This window comes from Rhincodon typus, chromosome 3, assembly GCF_021869965.1.
Source record: "Rhincodon typus isolate 14 chromosome 3, sRhiTyp1.1, whole genome shotgun sequence".
NCBI lineage: Eukaryota > Metazoa > Chordata > Chondrichthyes > Orectolobiformes > Rhincodontidae > Rhincodon > Rhincodon typus.
In genome coordinates, this window is record NC_063334.1 from 103,589,169 (window position 1) to 103,603,306 (window position 14,138).

General features: G+C 41.5%; 1 pseudogene; it reads left to right on the forward strand.

The window, feature by feature from the left end:
* The first annotated feature begins 5,075 nt into the window (after positions 1 to 5,075).
* The window catches only part of LOC109914115, a 49,237-nt pseudogene continuing 40,174 nt past the window's right edge, over positions 5,076 to 14,138 (forward strand).

Genomic DNA, 14,138 nt, shown 5'->3' on the forward strand with positions numbered 1-14,138 from the left:
TCTCTGATATGTCTCTGATGTATGGCAGGGTGACTAGTGTGTCTGGCCATGTTGTGTCTTCTTGTTGTGGTCTGTCACTGAGGTAATAGTGGATTGTTCTTTTTGGGTATCCATTCCTTTTAAATACTCCATATAAGTTCTCCTGTTCTGCTTTGTGCACTTCTGGGTTGCTGCAGTGTGTTGTGGCTCATTTGAATAATGTCCTGTTGCAGCTCCATTTCTGCCTGTTGGGATGGTTGCTGGTGTAATTAAGAATCTGGTTTGTATCCTTCAACGTAACAGCACCATTTACACCCACAAACATTGACCTAGCCAAAAAGACATTTGCAGCATTGCTGAATGAATCAGGAAGGCAGATACCCCATGACACCAACAGCATCAACAAGGACAGCACCCTGAAACTGCTGGATCTGTGCCTTACAACCCACTTCACCTTCAACGACCGTATATTCAAACAAATCAACAGAACACCAATGGGATCCTCAATATCAGGACTGATTGCAGAAGTGGTAATGCAACAGTTCGAACAGACAGCGCTCCCCACTATACAACTGAAACTCTGGGTCCGCTATGTAGATGACACCTTTGTGTTATCAAATGCACAAGACTAGAAGAAACCCACCAACACATAAACAACATCCTCACCGGAATAAAATTCACAAAAGAAGAAGAGAGCAATAACTGGCTACCCTTCCTGGACATAATGGTAGAACATTAAGAGCAGTGTGGAACTCCAGACTAGCGTATACAGAAAGACCACAAATACAGACCAGATACTTAATTACACCAGCAACCAACCCAACAGCCATAAACGGAGCTGCATCAGGACATTATTCAAATGAGTCACAACACACTGCAGCAACCTGGAATTGCGCAAGGCAGAACAGGAGCATTTATATGGAATTTTTGAAAGGAATAGATTCCCAAAAAGCACAATCTGCCGTTATCTCCATGACAGACAACAACAAGAAGACAGAACATGGCCAAACACACTAGTCACCCTCCCGTACAACAGTGATGTATGGGAGATGACCACAAGACTACTCAGACCCCTTGGTATCAGGGTAACCCACAAACCAGCAACCACTCTGCAACAGCTACTGACGAACGTAAAAGATCTCATACCCACAACCAATAAAACTAGCGTAATATACAAAATACCATGCAAGGACTGTGAGAAACATTACATAGGCCAAGCTGGAAGAAAACTGACACGAAGGATACACGATTACCAACTAGCCACCAGGAGACATGACCAATTCTCACTGGTCTCAATACATATGGACAAAGAAGGACACAAATTCTACTGGGACAACACATCCATTATAGCACAAGCCAAACAGAGACATGCCAGGGAATTCCTGGAGGCCTGGCATTCCAACTGGAACTCCATCAACAAACACACTGAACTGGACCCAATATACAAACCACTGAAAAACAGAACCGGAAGTGATGCCAACCACCCCAGCAAACCGAGGCATCTCAATAACAAGCAGGACATCAATACTTCTTCAGTGGCGCACTGATGCTGTTACCTAGCAGGGTGATGAAACGCCTGCAATCAAACATACCGGCTCAGCAAGCAAGTCTACAACCTCATCCACAACCTGAGCTACAAATCTTCTTAAAACTTTAAACCTCCAAATCTGGTAAGCCCAAAAGCAGTGTCTTCACCAAAGCCACTTGCCCAGCATTGAGATGTTAATTATTAAAACCAGCTCCGCTGGACAGGACCTGTAGTCTGTATGCCTGAAACCAGAATCCTAATACAACTGTTCAACTGGGAACTCAAATGGGGTAGGAGACTCCCAGAAGTCTCAGGAATATCAGGAATGTCCTCAAAGCAACTCTGAAGATGATGGTGAGCCACATTCTACAACCTTGCAGTGATTTCTGTAACTGACCAAAAAAAAGAAAAAAAATTCAAGAACATGCAGAGGTGAAGTTGGGACATTAGAGGGAGCACGTAAACCTCCAAACAACGGATCTACCCAACCATACCAGCACCAGCTACTCTCCACATTGTCAGAGTCTTCAGATTGTATATTGGACTTGTAACCCATCTCAGAACCCATCAAATTGAAATGGAAGCATTTCAATGACTGTGTGCAGTGATGAATTAACACCATCAAACATTGAACTCCGACATTATACTTTCAATACCTCATGCCCCACATTCATTTCTCCTGAATGCTTTCAAAAAAAGGTCAGTATTACCTGCTGGTGTACTGCCTAGTTTTCCTCTTCCACAGTATGTTTGTTTCTTTTCCCTCTTCAGTTAGTATACTTCACCTTTTATTCAACTGAGCCCTGATTGTTACGACCTGACCCCTCCCCACTAACAGATAATGGATTACTTTCACCTCAGAGCAGAAGGAAGGTTTCCTCACTCTGACATTCTTTGAGTCTATCTGCAAAACCCCAAATTATCATCATCAATACAAAGGTCGAGACAGGAGACAGACTAGCAAAGGTCCCAGACTGCTGTTTTGAGGTTTTCCAATTGTATATGGCAATATCACTGGCCTTGAGCTTACTTAATCCATGACAGGTGGTGAGTGTACATTACCAAATCCAAGACTGTGAGGGGGAAGAAAATGGAAAGTAAGTTGAATTGGCGCAGCACAGTGGCTCAGTGGTTAGCACTGCTACCTCACAGCCTTCGCAGGGTCATTGTGGACTCTGTGGGCGAATGACCTGCTTCCACACTGTAGGAATTCTATGACTGATATTGGACTGTTGGGGCTGCTTTATCATAAGCTGCACAAATTAAACTTTAAGATTGTCTCGAAGGCTTTATAAATCATTGATTCAATCAGGATATTTTAGGAAAGAATTGTAGATCTTTGCTCTCATTGCTCATCATATTAGAAACTTCTTTCATCTGTACATTTCTAAATATTTGCCTCATACATTTTTTTCACAGAAACAAGGCCATCAGACAAATCTTACTTCTATTTTCTTTAATTACCAGGAAGTGCTGCTCCCAAGGAATATTCCCTTGACAATGCTCAGAGAAATTGAAACATATTAGGTGAAGTTTATAAGTCTGACTGTTTAAATGAGAGGTTTTATATAATTGTATCTAACTATCCTCGGATTTGAGGATGACATCTACTCAGGGTTGCAAGTTTCTACATTGGCTCTTCATTTGACTGTCCATTCTTGACATGCAGATCTTTGGGCAGGTAGGGCAGGGTATCCCTTGAGGTAGTGGGATAAAGAATGCTGAGTTTGTTCCTTTCTCTTCCTTGCTTGGTACAGTGTGGTGGCCTTGGCCCAGCCCTGCATGGCTGTTTCAACCCAGTTTTCCACTATACCCCGAATCCAGGAGCCATTAATTGAAAAGCGATGAACTTTTACTTCGTTGTTCTTTTATTTATGACTTTGATCATTAATTTAGGTGCTGTGATATGGTGACTTATAAAACTTTTCACTTTTTTTTGTAAAAATACACATGACAATAAATTGCTGTACTATTCTATTTGTTGAAGTGTTCAGACTCAAAGCATGATGCAACTTGGTGGACATGTTTTTGACATTTTACATAATTGGTTGCAACCTACTCCTAGCTGGCCTATTCCTGCTTCCAGTTCATATTTAAGTACTTTTTCTCTTCCCCCAAGTATTAGCGACAGTGCTGCTGTGCTTCAAAGGAAACTTGAGAGTGATTTGTTACAGCTTCTTTGCCTTCTACTGAATGCTGACAATTTGAGAGTTGTAAAAACAGGACCTGGAGCAAGTAGATGCTTTTCAATGCTGTCAGTGTTCAGAGCTGAAATTAGTACGTGACCATCACAGCTAAGTAGTCAAGGGTGTGACGGAATACTCCCCCCTTGCCAGATGGGTGCAGCTACAACAACACTCAAGAAGCTTGACCCCATCCAGGACAAAGCAGCAGGCCACTTGATTGGCACCACATCCACAAGCATTCACTCCCTCCACTACAATCCACAAGATGCACTGCAAAAATTCACCAAACATCCTTAGACAGCACCTTCCATACCTGCAATCACTTCCATCTAGAAGGACAATGTCAACAGATATCTGGAGATACATGAGAACCAGGAGCAGAAGTAGGCCATCTGGCCCTTCGAGCCCGCTCCACCATTCAATAATATCATGGCTGATCTTTTTGTGGCCTCAGTTCCACTTACCGCCCTGTCACCATAACCCTTAATTCCTTCACTGTTCAAAAAGTTATCTATCTTCGCTTGAAAAATATTCAATGAGGAAGCCTCAACTACTTTCCTGGATACCTGCAAGTTCCCTTCCAAGCCATTCATCATCCTGACTTGGAAATATGTCACCGTTACTTCACTGTTGCTGGTTCTAAGTCCTGGAATTCCCTTGCTAATGGCATTGTAGGTTAACCCACAGCAGGTGAACTGCAGCGGTTCAAGAAGACGCCTCACCACCACCTTCTTAAAGGCAGCTAGGGATGGGCAATAACTGCTGGCCAGCCAGCAATTCACACGAGTGAATTAAAAAAAAGTAAAATCAAGTTGTCTCCTTTGCCAGTGTATATCTTCAGGGCACTGGATTGCAGTCAAGAGTGAGAAGCCTGATTGACTTTTTTTAGCATCCTGATTCACTGAGCCCAACTGTAATGGTTCCTAGATGTTATGCGATTGTCTGAATCAGCAGGATAACTATATCATAGTTCTTTCAAAGTCACTGGGTCAAAGTCCTGGAACTCCCTAACAGCTTAGTGATTGTACCTACACCTCATTGGTTGCAGCAGTTCAAGAAGGTGACTCACAATTAAGTTCTTAAAGGTATTTATGGATATGCAATAATGGTTGGCTGAGTCAGTGTTGCACATATCCCATGAATATAAAAATAATCAGCTCAGAGCCTTACCAGAACTGAGAACTTCATGGCATGGTGGGATAAGTGTCACAATGCACTTCACTTACCTAATGAACTATCAAAGGAACATGAGGTCATTTGCTAATAATCAAACTAAAAATGAATGCACTTTAGAGTAACAAAAATATACTAAAATCCAAGTATGTTGTATGCCCCCAGAAATGCAGTAAGACAAAATCATTTTTTGGTTTTACTTTAAATTTATGCAGCACAATGTGTTAAGTTTAAATGCAAAGCTGTACAAAATGCTTATCTGTTCAAAATGTTTATTATTTTATTTCTTAAAGCTTGTGTTCGCAGACTGTCTTCATGTGCTGATAGCAACAGAAATTGTTCTTGATTCTCAAACAAATCTTGCTGAAGTAATGAACATGGCCAAGTTGCAGTGGAATCTAACACCAGATCAAATCAGACATTGGACAGACGCTGTCATTCGTAAAAGCAAACAAATGTATGACTCTATTGGAACATTAGATATTAAAGATGTCACATTTAAAAATACAATGATGGCTGTGGCAAATATGGACATTGAGTATAATGGGAAGTCATTAGACAATAAATAAGAAATGCTGTGATTGTGTTTGCCACTTTTTACTAATTCATGGGCTATGGGCATCATTGGCAATGCCAGAATTTATTCTTTATCTCCAATTATTGATGAGCCATCACGTTGAATTCAACCAAGTGGCTTGCTAGACTATTTGAGAGGGTAGTTAAGAGACAGAATCATATTGTTGTTGGTCTGGATTGACACAAAGGCCAGATCTGGTAAGGACATGAGATTTCCTTTGCTATAGGAGATTAATGAACAGATTTTTTTTCCAACAACCCAATATCTTGTGGTTTCTATCACTGATATTAAATTTTTAATTTTAGCTTTTATTTAATTGATGTTATTTAACTTCTTAATAACTGTGGTAGGATTTAAATCAAGGCTGCAAATCATTAGTTTGAGCCTTTGGATTTTAGTTCAGTATCATGACCAGAGCGTCATCAAACATAAGCAATGGCATCATGTTGCTTGATTTATGCATTTTAAAATCAATCTGCAAATATACTAACGCCGCCAGGAGAATGCCGTTTTCCTAAGTCTGACAGCTGAATCCTGTAACGAAGGTTCAGGAGGCAAGAAATACAGAAGGCATGTCAAAATGCTATTCCCTCAAGTTTTATATCATCAATATACATTTCCCCCAAATGAGCCAGTATTCTTCTGACACCCCCGAATTAAAAAATGGGACGAGGGGCACAGAGGTTAGAAATGCAGTGAAGTGTGTTCCTGAACACACTATATTCCACCCAATTCAGATGAATTTAAAAAGAAGTTTTCCTAAGCGTGAGGTATCCTGGGCAGAAGGGAATAAGAATGATAAAGGATGATACAAGGTGAAGTGCTTGAAGGAGGCAATGCTACCAGAGAGGTAAGGGAGACACCAGGGTAAGAGTTCATAGAATCCCTACAGTGCAGAACGAAGCCACTTAGCCCATCGAGTCTACACTGACCTTCTGAAGAGCATCTCATTTAGACCTAGCCACCAACCCTATCCCTGTAACCCTGCACTTACCATGGTTAATCCACTTAGCCTTCACACCCTTAGACACTATGGTGCAATTTAACATAGCCAATCCACCTTGCTCATATTTGAACTGTGGGAGGAAACCAGAGCACCTGGAGGAAACCCACGCAGGCACAGGGAGAATGTGCAAACTCCATGCAGACGGTCACCCAAGGCTGGACTTGAATCAGGGTCTCTGGTGCTGTGAAGCAGCAGTGCTAACCACTGTGCCACCATGCTGCCGTAAAGTTGGTGCACAGGTACATAACATGATAGTTTGGATAGAACAAGTGGGGCCAACCATTTATGGTTTCCCTTCAGGATCTCTATGTCTCCTTAGACAATTATTTTTCATCTTTCTTCATGATTCTGGATGATAAACTTCTGCTCTTTTGTATATGAAGCCCCACGTGAATCAATGTCATTAATTGAATGTGCTTTGAGCCATTGTTTTGAGTAATTAAAGTTCCTTATTTGGAGAAATGCCTTTCTGGTGGCTATCCTATTGAATCAGACATCCCAGAAGCAGGTATTGACTACCTCTCTATGCAGTTTGACAAGAATGGAATTAGTCTGAAACTGAACCTGATATTTCTTCCTGTCACTTAGGATAATCACTGAATTGTTACGGTGCAGAAGTCCATCGTGTTTGCACGTGGCTTTCCGAGTATTTTAAAAATAGGATAAAATGGTTAACCAATCAATCTAGCACCTTCAATATTCACTGCCTTCACCACTGACACACAGTGGCAACAGTATGTGGTCTACAAGATGCACTGCAGAAACTCACCAACGTTCTTTCAACAGTACCATCAAACCTGTGACCTCTACTGCCTCGAAAGACAAGTGCAACAGATGCAAGTGATTCACCACCAGCTGCAAATTCCTTTCCTAGTTATGCAACATCCTGACTTGGAACTATATCACCATTCTTTCATTGTCACTGAGTCAAAATCCTGCAACTCCATTCCTAATAACATTGAGCGTGTCCCTGCACTCCAAATTACAGCAGGTGAGGAAGGGCACTCACTGCCACTTTCTCCAAGGCAATTAGGGATGGGCAATAAATGCTAGCACGCCGCCAATGTGCCCACAACCTATGAAAGAATCAAACAAAATCCAACTATCACTGAATTTTATTGTCTGAATGGCACACCTGCAATTATAGAGTTGAATTTTCTACAATAAGTAGCCCTATCTGTTTTCATGCAAAAGATACCAGACATATTAACAATGATATATGTGTGATTGAACATAAAATGCTTCTAATAATAAGAAATCATCCCTGTGTTGCCAGTGTCAAAGGTTGCTTCTCTAGAGTGTGTCCAATTAATCATTCAATTGCTCCAGTTTCCTGAAGATAACTTAAGCTCCAGTTTTCATGAGATAAAAAGGACAGTAACAACATGTATACAAAGGTTGGATGGATGGCAGAAAACAGTATTGGTTAATAGATTTTTACAGACTGAAGGAAAGTTCGAAGTTCAGTTCCCCAAGGTCGTTGTCGAGATCCTTGCTTTTCCTGAGATGTATTAATGACCTAGACCTTGGCCTGCAGGACGCAATTTCAAATTTTGCAGATGATACAAAACTTGGAAACAATATGAACTGTGAGTAAGACAGTGTTAAACTTCAATAAAACAGACAAGATGGTGGAATGAGCAGACAAGTGGCAGATGAAGTTTGACATGGAGGAATGTGAAGTGATTTATTTTGGCAAGAAGAACATGGGCCGACAATATGAAATAAAGGATACAATCCTAAAGGGGGTGCAGGTACAGAGGGACCTGGGTGTATGTATGCATAAATCAATTAATCTGGCAGAACAGTTTGAGAGAACAGTTAAGCAAATGATAGGTACATTGAGTACAAGAGCAAGGAATATCTTATTTTAAACTTGCATACTGGTTCAACCTCAGCTAGAGTGTTTTGTCTAGTTTTTGGTACCACATTTTAGGAAGGATGTAAAAACATTGGAAAGAGTAAGGAAATGATTCACAAGAATGGTTCCAGGAATGAGGAACTTTATCAATGAAGTTCATATTGTTTCCAAGTTTTGTATCATTTGCAAAATTTGAACTTGTGTCCTGCATGCCAAGGTCTAGGCCATTAATACATATCAGGAAAAGCAAGGGTATCAACAATGACCCCTGGGGAACTGAACTTTGAACTTTCCTCCAGTCTGTAAAACATATATTGACCACTACTTTTTCCTGCCAACTGATTTTCTTAGAGATAAAGTTGCAAAGAGATTGCTTGATGTATTCAAAATTATGAGGAGTCTGGATAGAGTAAGTAGTGTGAAACAGTTCTCACCCATGGAAGAATTGAGGATGAGAGGGCACAGATTTAAATAAATTGTCAAAAGAAGCAAAAATGATATGAAATAAATCTTTCATATTGTGAATATTTGGGATCTGGAATGCAATCCCTGGTAGAAGCATGTTCCATTGATACATTTAAGATTGTTATCTGAAAAGGAGTAATATGCAAGGTTATGCAGAGAAGGTGGGTGAATGGCACTAAATGAATTGCTTGTTCAAAGATCTGGTGCTGATAAGATGGGTCAAATGGCCTCCTTCTGCACTGTGACAGTTCTGTAAATCTGCTTTTCCTGGGCTGTACAATGAACTCTATAACTTCAATCCACTGTTAAATTTTGTGTCTCCAGGAAATTCTGAACCTTGGTGTAAATCTTCTAGTGGTGATGTAATAAATAATTTACTCTTTAATGTCACTCCAATCATAATCAGGAGTCACACAAAACAAGGTTATAGTCCAACAGGTTTATTTGAAATCATAAGCCTTTGGAATGCTGTTCCTTCATCTGGTGAAGTGGATCACCGCCTGTGATTTCAAATAAAAATGTTGGACTATAACCTGGTGTTGTTTGACTTCTGACTTTATTCACTTCAATCCAACATCAGCACATCATTCCAATCATAGTACAGGTATGGTATCTCAAATCCAGTTATCCCAAAACAGAACATTTTTAGAATGTACTCTGCATCAATTTTAATTGAGTGAAACAAAATAACTTACATGGATAGTTCGGCTAAGAATAAAAGCAGAAAGTGATGGACAAACTTAGCAGGCCGAGCAGCATCTGTGGAGAGAGAAATAGAGCTAATGTTTCGAGTCTAGTATGACTTCTTCAGAATTCCAGAGCCAGGTTGGATTTGAAACATTAACTCTGTTTCAATCTCTACAACTGCTCCATGAATTTCACAAACGCATTTCAGATCTCCAGCATTCATAGTACTTTGGTTTTAATTGACAGTTCATTTTGGCATTACTTTGGTGTACTGTGGCTCCAGACTATTGATCAGCTGCTCACATATTTATTCCTGTGCTCCAAATGTCCCTTAACCTCACCCTGCCTAACTTACCTGAAACTGCCGAACCCAAAATCTGGTAAGATCTGAAATTCACAAGGCCCTTGCCCAAAGGTTGCTAGTTTTCAGACACTGCACCAATAACTCCTATAATGGTTGGGGTGGAAACATTTAAATAAGACAAAGTTTACTTTGGAGCACAGAAGTTTATTTCAGTTAATAAAAACGGCATATTAATGTGCTTTCACTAGAGATATAATGAATGGTCATTTTATTCAGCATGCAGATTTACATAATAAAACTCTGACAGTTATCAATTCCTTCTCATACGTATTGTTCTTACTACATACTTGGCTTAATGTGACTTAATCTGGGCCTTAATTATCTTCCTGTTAATGAATTAACTGAAGCAAGTGTTGTCAAGTTCTCAATTTTCCCTTAATCTATTAAACAGGACCTAACCGGTTTTAAGTATGGTAAAATGATACTTGTTTTCCTAGCTAGCAGACATCATGGTACTTAGTGCTGTGTGAACTGCTTTGAGATATTTCTGAGGGAGGTGATAAGGAACTATATAAGCACAGGCCTTTCCTTTCATTACTACTCATAGTCAGGTTGTAGATTTATCTTCACACTGAGCATCTTTATAAACTATGGTTCTAGTATCCATTTTGTTTTTTTTAAGAAAAGCATCAACATCCTTGTTTACTTTCGTTCAATGGAACACAGCACTCCTACTTTTCTACAGCATATTTCTGACAACAGAGATGTGCGTGCTGCTTGCACGGAGGCAGATAAGAAGGTTTCAGAGTTTCATGTTGACATGTCTATGAGCGAACATGTCTATCAACGGATTGTGGCTCTACAGTTGAAAGGTTTGACCAATATCTTAAGAACCGTGACAGTTGTGGAGTTGAGAGATGCAACTTTATTATCTCTCAGTAACTGAAGGAAAATGATCATATTCTGGCTTGAAGTAAAAAGAATTCACAAGATAAGTGGGGAACTATAGACTTTAAAAACTTAGGTGGCTGTTTGGACCATCACAGATCCAATGGATTGAAGGGCTTTTTGCTGTACTGTAATCTCTATGACTCTATGACATAGACTTTAACTGCTGAATTGGAAACCTATGTCCTACTCAGTTAGGCATTTGATGACCAGTCTTTATAGATAGCCTGTAATTAATTTGCAAGATTGAATTATTTAATATCTTCAATATCAGGAACAAGGAGAGTGAATACATTCACTTAGTTTGATAGACTCTTCTAACAAATAATAGTTTGTCCAGTTATTAAGCATTAATGTATTTCTTTTTATCTCGATGCACAATTAGTTGCTTTAGAACAGCAACATCTAAAACAAAGGAAGGTGTTTTATTGGAAACACAAGCTTCTTATAAAAAATATTCTATTCTGCAGATCAGCTTTATCTACATTATGTACTTTTCTTCCTTTTTGAGACAGGTTGCTCAAGTCGGGAAATTTCTTGGAGACACAGCTTGGTTTAAAGGACTATGTTATACCCAATTTCTGCTCAGGACAATGGGGGAGGCATAGAGATAGATAGACTCTTTGCCTCAGTTCTCTGGGACTGTATCTCAGATGTTTAGGAGCTGCATGGTTCTCTAATCCAGCTACCCACTCCATCTTCCACAATCTGCCCATACCAACACATGTCTTGTTCATACCCTCCATGGTCCTTATACCCCATTTCACTTCTGTAGCCACTTAACAAATATCTACCATTGGCTGACCTTAGAATCTGTGTGGAGGTGAAAAATAAATTCAAACAATCAAATATAGCTCTCTCTCTCTCTCTCTCTCTCTCACTTGATCATGAAATGAACTCCCACTTATGAAACCCATAAAAACTTTTAAATCTCCTCAAATTTCAATCGCTTTTAAAAACAGACTTCTAATCAGAGGCAATGTTGAAGACAGTTGTGAACTCAGAATCTCCTGCTCAGGTGATTGTGGCTTTTGAAACTCTCCCAGGCATTCTTCTTGACATAAATTTTGGGAAATGTCAACAACAAACTCTTGGAACGGGGTGAACAAAAGTTAAAGTTTTGCCTAACCCACACCAGATGTCAATCAAAGCAGTCCTGCCATAGCTGTGTTTTAAAAACTTGCACTGGCAACTTAAGCCTGGTTCTTTCCCTTCAAAGTTTATAGAATAGGAATTTTATTTAGAAAAAACTAAAGAACATCACATTTCAAGATTGGTTATGTTGATTCCCAACACTATTGTTTCAGACCCTGGAAACATTTTTGTTTTATTCACTCATGGAGCATGGGCATTGCTGGCTGAGCCAGCATTTATTGCCCACCTATAGTTGCCCTTGAAGAAGTATTGGTGAGTTGCCTCTTTGAACCACAGCAGTCCATGAGCTGTAAACCGAGCTTATTTAGATTAAATTATGACCAGTTTAAATTCAGCACGAATACCAATATGATTCATGTCCTGTTCATGCTACAGCATGCAAAACTTCAATCTATGACAACAGGAGTGCCACCTGATATTTTTAAAAATCTGCATTGTCTTCCAGACTCTGTGAAAATGTAGTCCTCGGTGTCAGCTTTGGCTCTGTTTGTACAGTTCTTTGTTCTGAATTAGCAGTTCAAGTCTCAATCTAGAAATCTGAGCACACAATCTAGACTAATAGTTTAGTGCAATATAGTGAAGGTGATACGCATTCAGTTTCATTTTAGATGCTTCTTGAATTGAGGGCCTCTCAGGAGGATGTCAAGTATCCATTACCCTACTTAATGAAGAGGGAAAGTGTTCATCCTTGTGTCCTGACAAATATTTATTCCTAACCCTAACCCCACACCACCCACTTCTATCTCCTTCCCAAAATCCACAAACCTGACTGCCCTGGTCGACCCATTGTCTCCGCCTGCTCCTGCCCCACCGAACTTATCTCCAACTATCTGGACTCCATTTTCTCCCCCTTGGTCCAGGAACTCCCTGCCTACGTCCGTGACACCACCCACGCCCTCCACCTCCTCCAGAACTTCCAATTCCCCGGTCCCCAACACCTCATCTTTACCATGGACGTCCAGTCCCTATACACCTGCATTCCCCATACAGATGGCCTAAAGGCCCTCCGCTTCTTCCTGTCCCACAGGCCCAACCAGTCCCCCTCCACTGACACCCTCATCCGCTTAGCCGAACTCGTCCTCACTCTCAACAACTTCTCTTTCAATTCCTCCCACTTCCTACAGACAAAGGGGGTGGCCATGGCTACCCGCATGGGCCCAAGCTATGCCTGCCTCTTTGTAGGTTACATGGAAGAATCCCTCTTCTGTACCTACACTGGCCCTAAACCCCACCTCTTCCTCCGTTACATTGATGACTGTATTGGCGCCACCTCGTACTCCCACAAGGAGCTTGAGCAGTTCATCCACTTCACCAACACCTTCCATCCCAACCTTACGTTCACCTGGGCCATGTCTAATACCTCTCTCTCCTTCCTGGACCTCTCTGTCTCCATCTCCGGCAACCACCTAGAAACAGATATCCATTTCAAGGCCACCGACTCCCATAGCTACCTAGAATACACCTCCTCCCACGCACCTTTCTGCAAAAATGCCATCCCCTATTCCCAATTCCTTCACCTCCGCCGCATCTGCTCCCAGGATGAGGCATTCCACTCCCATACATCTCAGATGTCCTCGTTTTTCAAGGACCGCAACTTCCTCCCTCCGTGGTCGAGAACGCCCTCCATCGTGTCTCCCGCATTTCCCGCAACTCATCCCTCACATCCCGTCCCCGCAATAACAATCAAAACAGAATCCCCCTCGTCCTCACGTACCACTCCACCAACCTCCGGATCCAACGCATCATCCTCCGACACTTCCACCATCTGCAATCCGATCCCACCACCAAGGATATTTTTCACTCCCCACCCTTATCTGCTTTCCAGAGGGACCACTCTCTCCGTGACTCCCTTGTCCGGTCCACACTCCCTTCCAGCCCCGCCTCACCCGGCACTTTTCCCTGCAACCGCAGGAAGTGCTACACCTGCCCCCACACCTCCCCCCTCACCCCCATCCCAGGCCCCAAGAAGACTTTCCACATCAAGCAGATGTTCACCTGCACATCTGCTAATGTGGTATACTGTATCCGCTGTTCCCGTTGTGGCCTCCTCTACATTGAAGAAACCAAGCGGAGGCTCAGGGACCGCTTTGCAGAACACCTACGCTTGGTTCGCAATAAACAACTGCACCTCCCAGTTGCGAACCATTTCAACTCCCCCTCCCACTCCGCAGATGACATGTCCATCCTGGGCCTCCTCCAGTGCCACAACGATGCTACCCGAAGGTTGCAGGAACAGCAACTCATATTCCACTTGGGAACCCTGCAGCCC